The sequence below is a fragment of the Schistocerca americana genome, chromosome 5 (assembly GCF_021461395.2).
Source record: "Schistocerca americana isolate TAMUIC-IGC-003095 chromosome 5, iqSchAmer2.1, whole genome shotgun sequence".
In the NCBI taxonomy this organism is placed as follows: Eukaryota; Metazoa; Arthropoda; class Insecta; order Orthoptera; family Acrididae; genus Schistocerca; species Schistocerca americana.
The window spans coordinates 324,055,532-324,073,883 of NC_060123.1; positions in this window are offsets into that span (position 1 = coordinate 324,055,532).

Sequence of the window (18,352 nt, forward strand, 5' to 3'; positions counted from 1 at the left end):
TGAGAGCCGATCCCCCTGTCGCACCACTGTTTTTATTTTCGATGAGTTCTGGTAGTTGGCCCATGAATTTCTCTTTCGCAAATATATTTGTAAGGGTCACTTTTATGATACTAGTTGTTTTCGTATTCAAACCATTTTCTTCCACGTCTGCTAACAGCGATTCCTTGTCAATTGAATCATACGCATTTTTTAAAATCAATAAAGGAAATTACACATGTCTTTCCCCTTGATTTTTGGTATGTCGTAATGGTTTTGAGGCTTAGTATTTGTTCCTAGCATGACCTGTCCTTTCTAAAGCTTCTCCCTGGTATTACGTGATTCTCAGGTTCAAATGCGGCTCTGCCCTGTTCAAACCGACTTTAGAAAGAATCTTGTATGTTATATCCAGTAGTGATATTCCTCTATAATTGTTGGGGTCTGTCTTTAAGCCTTTCTTGTAGATAACTTGGATGAGAGCTGTTCTCCGTTCTGGGTGATCTCTTCTTCTTCCAGATTTCATCGAAAACACGTTGAAAGGATGTAATTGCATTTTTGTCAGCTTTTTTTCCATAGATCAGCCACTATTTGGGTTTCTCCGGACGGTTTGTGTTTTTCAGTTCTGAAATTAACTTTTATAGTTCTTCACTTGTTCGTGGTTCTGAATCCGGTTTCTCGCTGTTATTATTTGGGATGATTCAAATTTTTAAAGGATAAGTTCACAATTCAGGAGCTTCTCAAAGTAGCGTGCTAGTACCTTGCAATTTACGGAGTATTGTGAGAGATGGTCCCATTTACATCTCGAAATTGGAGGTTAGGAGCTTTGTATCTCGCTAACGTTTTTGAGTCGTCATATTCTCTTTCTGTTCATGTGAAACGTACTGACAGATACACTGTTTTATAACCTAAGAGTACAAACGCTTATACAGCTAATATTTTGCTTATCTTCCGTTAGTTTTGTGGAACACGAATCATAAATGCTCGAATGCAAACGAAGAATACTCGTTAATGATTATTTACTTCCTCAAGTCTGTAATTCAATAGAATGAAAAAGATTTCTCGTTGAACGAAATAAATTACAGTTAGTGAAATGAGAAATTCACAATCTTTGAAATTCATGAAGAGGAGGCGTTTTCCCCAAATTTTGTCTTTTGGGCCGGCCATGGTGGTCGAGCGGTTTTAGGCGCTTCAGTCTGCAACCGTGCAGGTTCGAATCCTGCCTCGGGCATGGATGTGTGTGATGTCCTTAGGTTGGTTAGGTTTAAGTAGTTCTAAGTTCTAGGGGGCTGATGACCTCAAATGTTAAGTCGTATAGTGCTCAGAGCCATTTGAAACTTTTTTCTTTTTAATGGGTGGCTACCATTATACAACGTGCGGACCAGACATCGGAATTTGCTTGAGCAGAGGGTAATGAATGTGTGGGAATTTGAAAAGGGTTGCATAGTGCAAAAAAATTAAGTAGATCTAGCTTTTGAATACAGTTGAAACGTATGCTGCCTTATGCAAACCTCCAGACGACATGTTATTTATTATCGCTAACAGATTGCCGTATTAAATCAGAGACGGCATCATCCCTGCTCTGGAATGAATTACAGGATTATAATTCTATATAGGAGCTTTACGTAGACAAACCGTGTGTCTATAACGTGCGTAGACCAACAAATGATAACGTCTTTCTTTTCTCCACTTCTCACCATTTTTGCTCTTGCAGTAACACACACAATACTGTAAAAAACGTGATTAGAATTTGGATCCCTTTGAAATAACAGGAAACAGCGAACAAACTGGCCAGGACATAACCAATTCAGTAGGCGAACTTCTTCGTGAAAGAGTTCCTTCTTTGATGACGTCCAGTTACATCTTCAAAACACAGTCAACCAACATAACATAATCTTGACTGAACTACTATACGGAAAAGACCAAACCGGCACAGAATACAGATAATATCTCACTCGTCTACATTCAACTAAAAAATTTAGAAAAAGATGTTACTTCTTATAATCTACATGTATCATCTACAAGCCGCAGCAGAGGACACTTCTCGTACCACTAGCCGATTCCCCGTTCCGCCTTCGATTTGTGAATGGCGCTTGGGAAGAATGATTGTCGGTAGAAGCTTCTGTATAAGGTTCTAATTGTCTCGTTGTGATCATTTTGTGATACGCGTATGGGAGCAAGTAATATATTGTCCGACTCTTTCCAAAACGTACTCTGTAAGACTTTTAATAGTAAACCTCTGTGTGATGTACAATAGAGTTTGTTGAACATCTCTATAACATTCTTACGTCGAGTAGTCGAACCGGGACGAAAAGAGTTGCTCTTCGTTGGAACTCTGCCTCTTCTATTCATCCTACCTGATAAGGGTCCCACATTGATGAGCAATACTGAATAATCGGTCGAACAACTGATTTTTAAGTCTCTTCTTTAGTAGAACATTTCCTGAAGATTCTTTTTATGACTCTCTCTCTGTCATCCGCTTCTCCTACTGTTTGGCTCTAAGCACTATGGGACTTAACATCTGGGGTCATCAGTCCCCTGCCCGCATCTCGTGGTCGTGCGGTAGCGTTCTCGCTTCCCACGCCCGGGTTCCCGGGTTCGATTCCCGGCTGGGTCATGGATTTTCTCTGCCTCGTGATGGCTGGGTGTTGTGTGCTGTCCTTAGGTTAGTTAGGTTTAAGTAGTTCTAAGTTCTAGGGGACTTATGACCACAGCAGTTGAGTCCCATAGTGCTCAGAGCCATTTGAACCATCAGTCCCCTAGACTTATAACTTCTTGAACATAACCTAAGGATATCACATACATCATGCCCGAGGCAGGATTAGAACCTGCGAGCGTAGCAGCAGCGCGGTTCCGGACTGAATCAGCTAGAACCGCTCGGTCACAGCTGCCGCTTCCTGCTGTTTGTTTTATGTGGTCATTCCAGTTAAGGTCGCTCGATGTGGTCACTTTTTGATGTTTGCAGATGTTACTGTTCCCGGCAATTTGTCACCAACAGTGTAACAGTGTAATTACACAGTAGCGGATTTCTTCTCCTATGTATGTGCACTACGTCACATTTATTTAACTCAAGGTCATGTGTCAAGCCTCTACATATTTCCCTGAAGTCTGCTACAGTCTCCTGACGTTGCTACCCTCTGACAGACAACCACAGTATATGACACAGTCTCATGGCCCTTGTGACGTTTTCCACAAGATCAGTCATAGACACTATGAGACAAAAAAAAACTGCAAACTCCGAAGGTATTATCCCGATTGGGACGGAAATCGGTAGATGTATTTTTGCAAACAAATGATTAAAGTTCCAGAAACAATCTGTGATTTATTAGAGAGAGACAGCTTCATCGATTGAGTAGGTCAGTAATGTGTTGGGTGACGCGTGACTCAGATACCAATAACAACATGCTGAATTTGGGGATGCAACTGTTTAAATGATGCTGTGACTTACTGCTTAGGCTGTGGTAAGTAAAGTCTGAAAAGTGGTGCAATTTAGGCGACTCTCCTGTAGTATTTGTATGGAAGGAATTTTTTACGTACTGTATGGATAGCATCGTAGTATCCACCAGTATGGCAACAAACAGTATTTATATTTCTATATGAAATGAATTGGCATTTGCGAATGTGAATAACTGCCGACTGTATAACGGAATGATGACAATGAAAATTTGTGCCGGATTTGGACTCTAACCTGAATTTCCTGCTTATCGTGAACAGTCGCCTTGCCACTATTCTTCCCCTCTCTCACTTTCCTGATTTTAAGGGAACCTACAAAAAAGGGGGGGGGGGACAATCGATGATCCCAAAACATATATACATTACTTCATTGTTGGCCCCTGACTATGCCTATCCCAATAACTCTACATAAACTAAGAAAGGAGGAAAGGAAAGGGGGGAGAGCGTATCAGAAGTGTGTAACACAGAAGAACTGGCCCTTTTTTTTATACTTGAAACGGTGGAGTGAAGTCCATGAAAGCCACCTATAGCCTTGGACAAACGCGTGCGCACCATCTCGAAGTAAATGGGTGTACTGTTGGGGATCACCGTACCAAAAATAGTGCATCAGATCAACTGCTCATTGCAGGAACATTCCAACTACGCGGCGGATCGTAGAAAACACTCCAAAGGAAGTTGGAGAACTGTTGCCTGTATTTCGGATTACGGAGTATGGTACAATGTCATTCGGTCGCATAAATCCAGAAAACTCTTCTCGCCAGTGTCAAAAACATATCGAACTGCAAGACCGGGGAGCCAGTTCGTAGATTGAGTCTTCGTGTGCTGGTAGCACACGTCATCCAGGAACACCATCATATGTGTTGTTATTCAGTCAGAAGTGACACATGTGAGGAGGGCCAGAATTCGCTAGATCAAGTGCCAAACGTTGAAACTACCTCTTAAACTTTTTATTTTTTTACTAACTGACCCACAGAATTTTCTCTGACAAAGACAACTCAAACTTGACTTATTCATTTATTACTCACAATATACAAGTTTAACGCAGTCTGACTGCTGTACATTGACGACATGACTTCCAACAAGTAACACGTAACAATAGCCCTGAATTGCAAGAAATCCTAACAATAATACAAATCCAAAAATTATGAAATTAAAGAAACATGAAACTACCTCCAGCTCTGTTAATTGCCTAAACTCGTTTCAATGACGAATACCGATTGCTGGAAACCCCACTCTCTTTCAGATGTCTCTTATCTCACAGAAAATCTTCAGAACACGAACTACAGCAATTACAGCAAGTAGCAACAACAGCCAGCTAAATAAAAGGATTCTAACTACTTCAGGCTCTAACTACTAGGAGGCATGCGGTTAACAAATGAAAGATTTCGTTGAAGAGCAAACAATGTATTTAGAAAATTCTACCTTATTCATGTGACATCCAGTTCCAAAGTTTTATGTAGTTGTCAAGAATTCTACTACCAAAAAATGGTTCAAATGGCTCTGAGCACTATGGGACTTAAGTTCTGAGGTCATCAGTCCCCTATAACTTAGAACTACTTAAACCTAACTAACCTAAGGACATGACACACATCCATTCCCGAGGCAGGATTCGAACCTGCGACCGTAGGGGTCGCTCGGTTTACAGACTGTAGCGCCTAGAACCACTTGCCCACTCCGGCCGGCATTCTACTACCCAATCATTATCAACCATACATCCATTGTCATACCTTTCCTTGCATATTTTCTTATAAGAAATTTCATCTCACTTTAAATTGCGTGTCCTACCAACACAGAGTCTCCACTAAGAAAAACATGCCTACACTCTTCTCTATCGACTTGCTAACTGCTAGTCCGTCCAACCACAGAATCTATTGATGAGGGCGGAGAGCGCTTTCAGCGATATTAACTCACACTATAGCGCTGCCAACATACAAACAGGCAACTTACAACGTCTAGCGCTGGCCACAAACGAAGCGATGGTCGTCCATGTCTGGCACCCCACACACTACACAAAGAGGGTAATCGGCGACGTGAACTTGGCGGGGAGGAGATCGATGTGGCTCATTTCCACTGACGGTGACACGCAATGTGGCGTGTGCAACAGTGTCAACAAAGGAGGCGCTCGCCACCTGGCATACGTAGCGCCGCTTGTTGTGAGGGTGCTTCTGTCCTATTGGGTGCAAGGGCCAGTTGCATCTCCGAATTGACTGTTGACTGTTTTCGTCCATAACAAGCATATAGGCACCAAAGGGGCACAAAGGTAGCCGTGTTCCAGAAAAAAATTAATCCAATGTGATAGAAGGGCGCTGGGATGTCCGACAATGTCACTGGAGGGGCCAACGAGAGTCGCGCATATGCATCAAGCAGTAAACCGTTAAGGCATATTGGACAATATCGTCGACTGCGAGCTGACAAAAAGTACTCTACCCGGAACATGGTAAAGACCCGCACACCCTCCAGCCTGGGGAAGAGTGAGGGACCAACAGCAGACTTTGAAGATCATCCCTTGGCTAACAAAGGAACTCATCTAGCTAACATGCAGCGAGCCACGGTATGCGAGACCAGAAGAGTTTGCACCACGTGCAGGTCCTGCGATGCCATGTCGGTGCCGACAGAGTGTGTATGTTGCAGGAGGTCAAGGGGGTGGAGGCAATGTTCAACGAGTCCAAACTTGGTCCGTTGCAACAGGCGTCTGCAGTTGAGGGCCGCAGAGTGCCGCAGGCCGACCATAAAATCGATGCCAATGCCGCTTGAAGTATCGGCCACGTTTATCGGGTCAACGCTCCGCTCAAGCAGACTCTACCGATATACACAGCTCACGACGCCTCGCTGTAGGTCGTCACCCACTCAAACGCATCCCGGGCATCGTTGGCACTTCGAAGGCGTAGGACCAAATCGTCCACAAAGGCGGTGCAGCAAGATCGACGTCCACCTAGCGACATCCCCTTCAGTCGATGTCGTTGGCCACATAACAATGGTTCTAGGGTGAAAGTGTACAGGGAACCCCTCTACACCGAGCACCCGATCAGGATCACTTGTGTGAGGTACCCTTAGACATCAGCCGGGATGTCGCGCCATGCAGGAGACATGGATATCTCTTAACAGCTGGACGATAGCTATAAGAAGAGAATGATGTTCTGGTCAAACTCCTAGCTGAAGTTTAAAGATGCCAAAGCCGCAGGTAAGTGTTGAGGTCGTGCGAGGGAAATCAGATCCCTATAGCGGCAGAGCGTAGGCTGAATGTTTCACGCTCTGCCTAGCACTGTCTGATCATAGGAGACATGACGGCCTGCCAGCTTAAGTCAAACTGCCAAAAAACGGGTAAAGACCATCATGTCGCTATTTGTCAGGATCAAGGAGCGATAGTCACTGACGAGCAGGCCTGCCTGGAGTTTGTGAATACTTACTATAAAGGCACTGGGAACCGTCGCCGTAGGAGACATTAATTCTCCGCAGACATGTCCACATGAACGCTAAGACATGTCAGAAAGCATAATAAAATTCGAAGGTCATGCCACTCAGATAGCTTTGAGGCCTTCGTCTTCTGTTAATGTTGCCTCCAATACCAATGCTGTGTCCTCTGTTATCTTGCTGAACATGAACTGAGAGATTTTTTCAGCGACAGGTGGTGAATGATGGTGGCTAATGTACAACCTGTCATAATGGGTGTGAAATGAAAGACCAGTGCAGCATTGGGTGTCATGTTGCCTGCCTTCTTTGTCAGTGATGATTCGACTCAGGACCCGACGCCACCGTCGCTTGTCTGCTAGAAGACGCTACATCAACCGAGCTTCCAAAGAAATATGGTCGCAACTATGGACTGGCACCTCCATCCCATCAAGGTGGAGGCGCGTGGGCCCCGTGATCTATGATTTGGTGCAGTGGACTATCGAACATCGTTCAGGCCAAAACGGCATCGTAGAGCAACCTCTCAATATTTATGTTCTGGCGTAAGCACAAGCGCCGGAACGAAGATGAAGAATGCAAGAGAAGAGAAGGCGGTAAATGACGTCAGCCAATGGTGCGCTGATTAGGACCGCACCATGATAGTAGCGGCATCCAGCCGAAGTGAATATTAGCACCACTCCTGCCAGCCTCTGCCGGACGCTTGTGGACAGTATTCGCAGAGTATTAGCATGGCGTAGCAGAGAGTGCTACGATAGCAGTTATTAGTGATCCATAAACTGTGTGTCAAACTTGCATGAACATTATATATAGTAGAGTACTCAGATTTATGTTGCTTGTCACCCATCGCTTGCGATACCATTGTTATTTAAAAGTTAAGTATTGTCAATCTGATGTATTGAAATAAAATTACTGATGTTATTTGCTTGAACTGTTGTACAGCATTCCGAGAAGGCAGCATTCCTTAGGCACCCTACACGAGACGAGTGGGCAAGACCCCACATTTTAAATGTTTATTTTACGCTACAATAGTGATGTCATTGTCACAGTACATATTTTTTTCATAAAAAAGCGGTTACATTACCGGTTTCAGCGAACTACGTCGTCATTTCAAATATAAATCATCAGTTTTACATTTGACAATGCCACTATGGCTGCAGTACATTTGGACATGGTTTTATAAAACAGATCTGAAGATAGTCATTATAGACCAAAATCGGTAGTCTGATAAAAACTTTGTGACCATAGGCGTAAAGTAAATGAAATTTATTATATAATGAGAATTGTGACAGTACATATGAGTACAATTCATAAAAATGAGACCAGGCAACCTAGGCAATGGTGGCACAATCAAGCCCAGGGGCATAACTTGTAGTGACTTGATTGCGCCCCAGATCAAATCCGCCCGAGGGATTAAAGGCGAGGGCCGGCGTACTGGTCAGCCCAATTGTTCTTTATACCGAGTCTCCCACATTCCACTAGGTGAATACCGGGCTGGTACCAATGTCCCACCTCGTCTGCATTATTTTCAAACACTTCGGTCACAGATAGGCGAATAAAGCACAATGAGTTGTGGGTGGGGATGCCCTTTCTACAGGAAGGGCATCCATCCGCCTCTCTACCCCTTAAAACTAATCCCTAAATAATCATTCCCACGCTGCGCCAATGTGGGAAAATGGCACGGGAAGGAGAAGTACTTTATGTTATTGGGGTAATCGAATACGTATTAAACTATAAAAAAATCACTACTCTCCTTGATATTGTTAATAGCTGAAGCAACAAAATTTTCTCTGTTATTTTCAAATTATATGCTCTGAAGTGTTTATAGTGTTTCTTTATTAATTTCCGAAACAGTAAACCACTATTACTCTAAGTGAAGGGACTGCACAGCATTGTAACTGCGAAAAGCGCTTTTGCGAACTGCATTAGGGGTTCCTGCTGACCCGCCAGGGTAGCCTGCTTCCTGGACTCGGGTAGGCGCGCCGGCCCCGGATCGAATCCGCCCGGCGGATTAACAACGAGGACCGGTCTGCCGGCCAGCCTGGATGTGGTTCTTAGGCGGTTTTCCACATCCTGTGCTGGTCCCTACATTCAGCGTCAGTTACACTATTCACATACCTTTGAAAAAACGTTCGCACTATTCCATGACTTACACTAGACGAAGACAGCTGGGGTACACTAATTCCATCCTGGGGGGTTCAGGATGGCGGCAGGAAGGGCACCTGCTCACGCTCTGCATCTAACACTGTGAAATCAATAGTAATAAGCCCGACCCCGCTTTGCAATCCGCATAAAGCCTCAAGAAAGACAAGACATTAGGGTTGCTGCGGACGGTTTTGGATGTTGCGCCAGACGTTGTGCTCAAATTTGAACGGTATTTTGACGAGGCAGCTGCTCACCATTGTCAGGCGAAAACGCGACATTTATTACGTAGGAAAAGCCCATAATGGCACACGAATTACGTTTTTGGTCACCTTAGTAACGATCATTCTTCTTATTTACACAGACTCTGAACAGAAAATGAGTCCTTAGATTCGTAAGCAGCTTATATACAAGTTCTTTATCTTCATTTTTGTGTAAATTTTGCCTAGTTGTATACTGTAACACACAGTGCTCTAGTCTGCAAGAGGAGAAGGTGGATAAGGACTGAATCGAATCTGCACGGTGCATTAAATCTTCTAACAGCAGTGGTTTCTGCCTAAGACCACAACTTTATTGTTTTTGTTTTGTTTTAAAGCACTAGTGCCCTTCGCATGAAATTAACGATTCTATTGCAAGACAGAGAGATTTAGTGGAACAGTGAGACACTTCTACAAATGTTGTTCATTGTAGTAGTCATTTATAGCGTTCAAAGCGCGGAGATTGTGCTACGTGAGTTTGGAGATAGTGACCTTTTTTTAGTAGCAGTAATCATACTTACGAGATAGCTGACTGTAAAAGTACATACATCTAAAGTTATTGTAACCTAACTTTGAGTTTTTACTACTGATTTTCAAAATGAAACCGCTGGAGCACTACGTACTTTTGGTAAAAATTTGTTAAATTTTAGGGCCTCGTAGCTTGTTATGTAGCATCATAATCTGTTTTAGGCATTATGACTTCATGGAAATTGTGAGCTGTGTGAATGTTTCCAGAAATAATGCGAAATTACTTCCAAATATGTTTCATGAAGTGCAGTACTCGATTGTATTAGTGCTACACGTGCACGTGAATACGGTGTTTGGTAATAGTTATGTACTGACTATTTAGTCAAATTTGATGCGAAGCTTGTGGCTTGTGACGTGTGCTTCAAAATGCCCGACGATCGAAATCAGATAATAGCACCAAAAATAAATGGCTTACAGCTTGCTTGGACAATCTTTCGTTTTTAAAATTATAGTTGATTACGTAGTGAAGCCACCTTAAAACAATTGATTGTTGACTTTCTGCCGCTTGCTTCTTGTAATCGTTGCTTACAACGAAATTAAAGCTTAAATTTCTGAAAAAATTTAAAATTATATTTTCAAGTGAATCGACCTCCTTACAACAATTTGTTGTTTACTTTTTGCCAATTTCTTCTTTTATTCGTTGCTTAATATGATAATAAAGACTAATTTAGTGAAAAATTTTAATAGTATGTATTTTTTCATATAATTAGGAGGCAAAGGGTTAACGACCGTGGTTGGTGCATCGGCCATCCAATGTGGTTTTTTTTCCGGCGCTCATTCAGGCAAATTCTTGGCTAGTCCCAAATCTCCGCCTCAGAGAACATGATACACGAGCAGTTAAACTGAGACTGCCACACAGAACGAAGTTTACACAGTTTACAACCAGGTTAAGGAAACGACTTCCTTCCATTAGGTAACTCACGGCAGCGGCGACAGAAAGAGCATTCGGTCGGAAAGCCAAATAAAATAAACTTGCCTTATTTCAATACAGTGGTCCACGTACTAGACGGGATTGCCGCTAAGAAGAAGCTTCTGTTAGTTTCACTTATTGCCAGAATGGTTGTCAGAGTTGGTCTGTAACCTGTTTGCATGAAAGCGTTAAAAGCCGACCATTTCGAAGGAATCCCTTTCATTTACGGCTACAGGCTCATCGAAAGTCACTTGGTTTAATCACAGACGTTCTGTTGCGAATCGTCTTTTTCTGCTAGGGACAAGATCTCGTTGCCAAAAGAGACAAAGTGGAGAACACTGTTAGCGCGAACTAACGGTTTTGACTGGCTTCAGCCAATAAAGCCAAGTTTTTGCAAGGCTGCCCACTTCTTGCGTGGTCGTCGTCTGGCGAGTCAGTATAATTACTTTGAGGTGCCAAAAGCCATGGAATAGCTATATCCATTTATCAATAGCATCGCTTACACCAGGTATAAAATGCCATTGTATTGCCACAGCTGTCATTTGTACTCAGGTGATTCATGTGAAAAGGTTTCCGACGTGGTTATGTCCGCACGACACGAATTAACAGATTTTCAACATGGAATAGTAGTTCGAGATAGACGCATGGGGTACTCCATTTCGGAAATCTTTAGCAAATTCAATAATCTGCGATTCACAGTGTCAATAGCTTGCCGAGAATACCACATCTGAAGCACCACCTTTCACGTCGGACAACGCAGTGGCCAACTCCCTTCTATTAACAGCTAAGAGAAGCGGCGTTTGCGTAGAGTTGTCAGTGCGAACAGACAAGCAACACATCGTGAAATAGACGCATAAATTAATGTTGGACGTACGACGAATGTATCCGTTAGAACTGTGCCTAGAAATTTGGTGTTAATGGGCCATGACAGCAGACGACCGACGCGAGTGCCTTTGATAACAGCACGACATCGCCTGCAGCGAATTTCCTAGGCTCGTAACCAAATCGGTTGGGCCCTAGAGGAAATTGAAAACCTTGACCCTGTCAGATGAGTCCCGATTTCATTTGGTAAGAGCTGATGGCATAGTTCGAGCGCGGCGGAGACGCCGCGAAACCAAAAGGCCAAGTTGTCCACAAGGCACTGTGCAAGCTGGTGGTGGATCCATAATTGTGTGGGCTGTTTTTACATGGGACTGACCGAGTCCTGGTTATGTTCGGCTACTTTGAGACAATTTGCACCCATTCATGGACTTAATGTTCCCAAACATCGATGGAATATTTGTGAGTGCCGACGTCCATTTCACCGGGCCATAATTATTTGCTATGTGTTTGAGGAACATTCTAGAGAATTGGAGCGAGAGATTTGACCACTCAGGTCGCCTGATATGAATCTCATCGAACATGTATGGCTCGTAATCGAAAGGTCAGCACGTGCGAAAAATTCTGCATCAACGACACCTCCGGATTTATCGACGGCTATAGAGGCAGCGTGACTCAATATTTCTGCAGACGACTTGTTGAGTTCATGCCACGTCGAGATGCTCTAGTATGCTGGGAAAAAGAAGTCCCGACATGGTATTAGGAGGAATCCCATGACTTTTGTCACCTCGGTCGGTAGTAAATAATCTTGCAGACATTTTGTCTGATGTAAATGAGGCACTTGACCAGCAACCATTGGAACCCTGGTATGATCGCAGCCGGCCGTATGCCTGGAATTCGCATTCAGTAAACGGGGCCCGCATCGCGTGGTCGTGCGGTAGCGTTCTCGCTTCCCACGCCCGGGTTCCCGGGTTCGATTCCCGGCGGGGTCAGGGATTTTCTCTGCCTCGTGATGGCTGGGTGTTGTGTGCTGTCCTTAGGTTAGTTAGGTTTAAGTAGTTCTAAGTTCTAGGGGACTTATGACCACAGCAGTTGAGTCCCATAGTGCTCAGAGCCATTTGAATCAGTAAACGGGGTGCTATGTCGTACCACTATCTTGAGCTTTAGTGTGCAAATCTCACATGCAGAGTGTGTCTTTGTTGTTGATTCAGAACATGTGGTGATCAACCAATGATTAGACAGGAGTAAAGTCAAATAACTTACAAGTAGCATTTTACACTCATTACCCAATTTTCAGACGAGTTATAATATTATTTCTCTCTTAATCTGGGATGTTGCTTCGAAAGGTATGTCAACTGTACTCGATGTTTACCCATCGCCACTCTTAGAGAAACTATGTAGTTTGTCTATTGGAAAATTATTTGTCCCTTGCACTTAGATCCCGTGTACTTATTGACGTATATTTTTTCCAGGTATTAACAGGTTTAACCAAGTGTATTCGCGTCCATATCTGAATTTTTACTTATTGTAGCTTGAAACTTACTGTAGCTTGAAACTTGCGTTCAATGCTCACTATGGCGCGTTGCAAAAGCCGCCAAGCGCCGACGCCACACAGCAACACACCGCCGTCAGGTGGGTTGCCAGCACAGCCCCTGCGACTGAACGACGTCCCGGCTCCATCATTTGCAGCGCGATCTGCAGGGGGCCCTCGCGTACACCGGACCACGGCACAGAGGACAGCAAAAGAGATCGCTCATACCACGAACCATTTGCTACATCCGCCAATGTCGCGGGCAGCCAGTCAGGAAGAAGTGTACTTCCGTCGCGCGAGTATTTAGGATAGCCCAGGCGACGATCACGACAGGTATGACACAACCAGCCAAGAGAGGAAGTCTGCTCCAGACCCAGCACCGCCGACCGCACGCCACCGTCAACGCCAAGGATCCTCGGTACCTGTTGGCGGGCCTGTCGGTAGTCTGTCGGACTCACTTGGCAAGACTGCAGAAACGGTGGACTCGTAGAGACTGTAACTTAAGTGTAAATCTGTTCCAGTCTGCTCCGCTCAAGGAGAGCGGGCAGATGGGACTTAACTACATTCCTACTTTTTTTTTTATAAGTATTCAAGGTTCTGGATACTTCACACTAGTTCCCTGATATGCTTTAGTGCGATAAGCAGTTTTCAACAAACAAGGTAAATCATAGAGGATACTGCTATTTCAAGATCACTGAGTACTGAGACTACGTAGGGGCGACTGCAGACCACTGCGTTCACCGCAAAAGCTAAGTGTTGTACGTTATATTGTGACCAGACGGAAATACGTTCGTCCAGCAATGTCTGTAGGTTCTCTGATTGCTCTTGGAGAAGGCTTATCGAACTAGCTCGCATGAAATATTGTCGTTGTTGTGGTCTTCGGTTCAGAGACTGGTGTGATGCAGCTCTCCATCCTACTCTATCCTGTGCAAGCTTCTTCACCTCCCAGTACCAACTGCAACCTACATCCTTCTGAATCTGCTTAGTGTATTCATCTCTTGGTCTCCCTCTACAATTTTTACCCTCCACGCTGCCCTCCAATATTAAATTGGTGTACCCTTCATGCCACAGAACGTGTCCTACCAACCGATCCCTTCTCCCTTCTTCTAGTCAAGTTGTGCCACAAATTTCTCTTCTCCCCGATTCTATTCAATACCTCCTCATTAGTTATGTGATCAACAAATCTAATCATCAGGATTCTTGGTTCAAAAATGGTCCAAATGGCTCTGAGCACTATGCGACTTAACTTCTGAGATCATCAGTCCCCTATAACTTAGAACTATTTAAACCTATCTAACCTAAGGACATCACACACATCCATGCCCGAGGCAGGATTCGAACCTGCGACCGTAGCGGTCGCGCGGTTCCAGACTGAAGCGCCAAGAACCGCTCGGCCACTCCGGCCGACTCAGCATTCATCTGTAGCACCACATTTCGTAAATTTCCATTCTCATCTTGTCCAAACTATTTATCGTCCATAGTTCACTTCCATACGTAGCTACACTCCATACAAATACTTTCAGAAACGACTTTCTGACACTTATATCTATACTCGATGTTAACAAATTTCTCTTCTTCAAAAACACTTTCCTTGCCATTGCCAGTCTACATTTTATATCCCCTTTACTTCGACTATCATTAGTTATTTTGCTCCCCAAATAGCAAATCTCATCTACTACTTTGAATGTCTCATTTCCTAATCTAATTCCCTCAGCATCACCTGGTTTAATTCGACTACATTCCATTATCCTCGTTTTGCTTTCGTTGATGTTCATCTTATGTCCTCCTTTCAAGACACTGTCCATTCCGTTCAACTGCTCTTCCACGTCCTTTACTGTCTCTGACAGAATTACAATGTCATCAGCGAACCTCAAAGTTTTAATTTCTTCTCCATGGATTTTAATACCTACTCCAAATTTTTCTTTTGTTTCCTTTACTGCTTGCTCAATATACAGATTGAATAACATCGGCGGTAGGCTACAGCCCTGTCTCACTCTCTTCCTAACCATTGCTTCCCTTTCATGTCCCTCGACTCTTATAACTGCCATTTGGTTTCTGTACAAATTGTAAATAGCCTTTCGTTCCGTGTGTTTGACCCCTGCCACCTTCAGAATTTGAAAGAGGGTATTCCAGTCAACATTGTCAAAAGCTCTCTCCAAGTCTACAAATGCTAGAAATGTATATATTAGATCACTTTATTATATGAATGAATGTAACGTTTACTTAACTTTGAAACCCTTCTTTGTCAGAAGAGTACTGGATAACCCACAGTTGTCATTGACTATGAAAGTATCACTTGATGCAGTAAGTAGCAATCTGATCTCTTGAGATAAAATATTCGACATTCACAATAGTAAAAGTTCATCTGAAACTTTAACTACTCGTTACAGAATTCATACACAAATGGCATATCTTTGTAAGAAGGTAGAAAAACAGCTCTGGCTATAGAAAGTTTTTACGAAAATCACGACCGAGTTCACGTCAATATAGGTGCATCCTCAGGTGATACCATGGCTGATGCAGTTTTCTCATGGCTTCTTTTATAGGGCCCTAGTTTACTGCTCCTAACGGCCATGACAGCATCGCCTCCAGCTGATAATGTGGTCTAGTTTTATTGGAGCCTCTATAATTTTCGCCCGCTTTTTAGGGACTTATTTAATTACCTCCACACAAAACATTCCTTTAGTTTTGTTTTAGGGACATTCCCTTCTTACCAATTTAACAAACGCTTCTAGCCGGCTTTAATTTATCATTGACGTGGAAGACAAGGAGAGGGTTTAGGACAGCGTAAAATAATGTTGTAGGCACGATTTAAGTACCTAATGCGCAGTACTATTGTACTCCACATAACAGTTCTTACTAAGCCATGCAAAAAAAGAGATTTAAAATACTTTCTTCCACATCACTTTTTTCATCACCTGAGGATGCCTCTAAATTGACGTGAAACCGGTCGCGGTAATAATAAAAAACTTTCTACAGTCAGAGTTTTTTGCCTTTTTTTTAAAAAAATTTGGACATTGGGCTACAGTTGCCCGCAGGTCACAATAACATGTGCAAAATAGCATATGGACATACTAAACATTTATAAATGTTTAAACGAAACAATAGAATTCACCTACAAATCAAAATCACAGTTGAAAAATGCAACTACATGAACTCAAGCACGACTGGAAAACTTGAACTTCAAAACAAACATGACGATCGATTAAGAAACCCGTAGTAACTGGAGTACAACACGTGATTCGTATAAAAGCTTAACTTTATAACCAGATGTATCACAGTAGCCACTAAAATTGGAATCATGTTATGTGTAATACTTCATTCGAGTAAGTCTTTATTACTACCTCCTAAACCATTTATTGTTCCTGATGAAACAACCTGAATAACACTGATTAACGAGGACTCAGATTTTGACCTGTGTGTAAAGATGAAATAATTAATACTAGATAGCCAAATATGCAGCCAGGATTACCCGACCCAACGACTGATGATTTGAACATAGGAGAGAGGACTTAAAGAGATGCTGTTGACAACTGACAGATGTGTAGAAGATAGATGGCCGGATGTTCAGTGGGATGATGACTTTCCTCAAAAATATTAATGTGGCTGTTTAGACGATACGTTCTCAACTCGAAACATTCGGTGTTTCACATAAATATTTTCCACGTAATATTTGTAGTTTCACTTACAAACTCGATGAACGAGAGAAGAATTAGAGACACTGTTCAGAATTGACGGGTATGTAGAAGAGAGATACCCTGAATGTTTAGTGGGATGAGGTCCATTCTGAAAATGCTACAGTGGCTTCTTAGACGATACAACCTCAACTCAAACTGTTAAGTGTTTCATGTATATTTTCCATGTAATATTTGTAGTTTTAATTACAAACTCGCTAAACAAGAAAGGACTTCGAGAGACATTATTCGCAACTGACGGAATTGTTGAAGAGAGGTGCCTGGATGTCTTCCGACTGTGATAAGTATTTACCATCATAAACGAAAAATGTTGATGAAATGGAGCGTGAGTCAATTCTAGTGTCCGATACTACCCGTCGGCTTTGACCAATGACGTAATGTGTGATGTTATTTTGTTTGTGCCGCATATTGCTGTCGATGAACGTTAAATGATTTCTCTGGATTTCCTCGTTACGCGCGTGTATTAAAAATTCTATGTAGATTGTTTTGTTTTCATCTCATAATTTGTTTTCGACATCTTTTGTTAATGAAAGTAGTCGTGATTTATAAGTAGTCGTGATTTATGAGGTCTTGATTTCTCACGCTGTTCATTATGGATGGATCAGCTGGTTTTACTGCGAAAATTCTGCTTCAGAAAATGAGTGATCGTAAATCAACCATAAAATTTTTGCAGTCATTGGGCGTCATTGCTGAATCTTGAAAGTGCAGTGTCAGTGGAAATTATATGTTTTTGACGAAGGTTGCGTTATCACGAACTTCCGACGAACACATGTAGTGTAGAGAAAATAACATATGTAGATGCATACGCAGGGGGACGTGGTTCGAAAGATCGAGGCAGAATTTAGACGTAATTGTCATGTTAACCTACTATTTTTGCTATGAATATTCTTGCAAATCTGTCATGCACGAAGCAGGGGTTTCGTGTGGCACTGTAGTTGACTGGTTCTCGTTTCGTAGAGAAGTCTGCGGGGAATTTATAAAGTATATGGGGTCATTGGCGGGGAGGGGGAGGGGGGAGGGGGTTGGAGGGCAGGGCTATATTTGAAGTAGATGAGTCACATTTTGGAAAGAGAAAGTACGAAAGAGGGAACGAGGTTGTTGGGCGTTGGGTTTTTGAAGTAGTAGTTTCTGAACGAGACTGTACTGATGTATTTAGGGTTGTACCACATAGGACAAAGGAAGTCTTGACATCTTTAATAGAAGAATATGTGGAAGGAGGTTCTGCAGTCATGACGGATGGGTTTGCTTCCTACAAGGGGTAGGGTGAAAGGGGTTATAATCATTTGGTCGTGAATCACAATATTCACTTTAAAGGTTATAACACGGGGGCATGTACTAATACTATCGAGGGGTATTGGGGAGGGGATGTAAAATCTGTTGTTGGGTAGGTGAAAAGAAGGATTTCAGTGTTGCAAGACCATTTAGATGAATACTGTTGGAGGAAGATTATTTCTAAAGGTTATTGTCTATTTCTTGCGATTATGAAAGTAGTCAGTATAATGTACAAGAATCGTTTTGTTAGTTAGGTGTTGGTGGATCTGATACGTTTTTCTTGTTTTGCTTTGCGTTTTTTATGTTACTGTATTGTGCGAGTGCTAGTTTTTTGGTTTCACTGGAGGGAGGTTTTTCTGTCATTTTA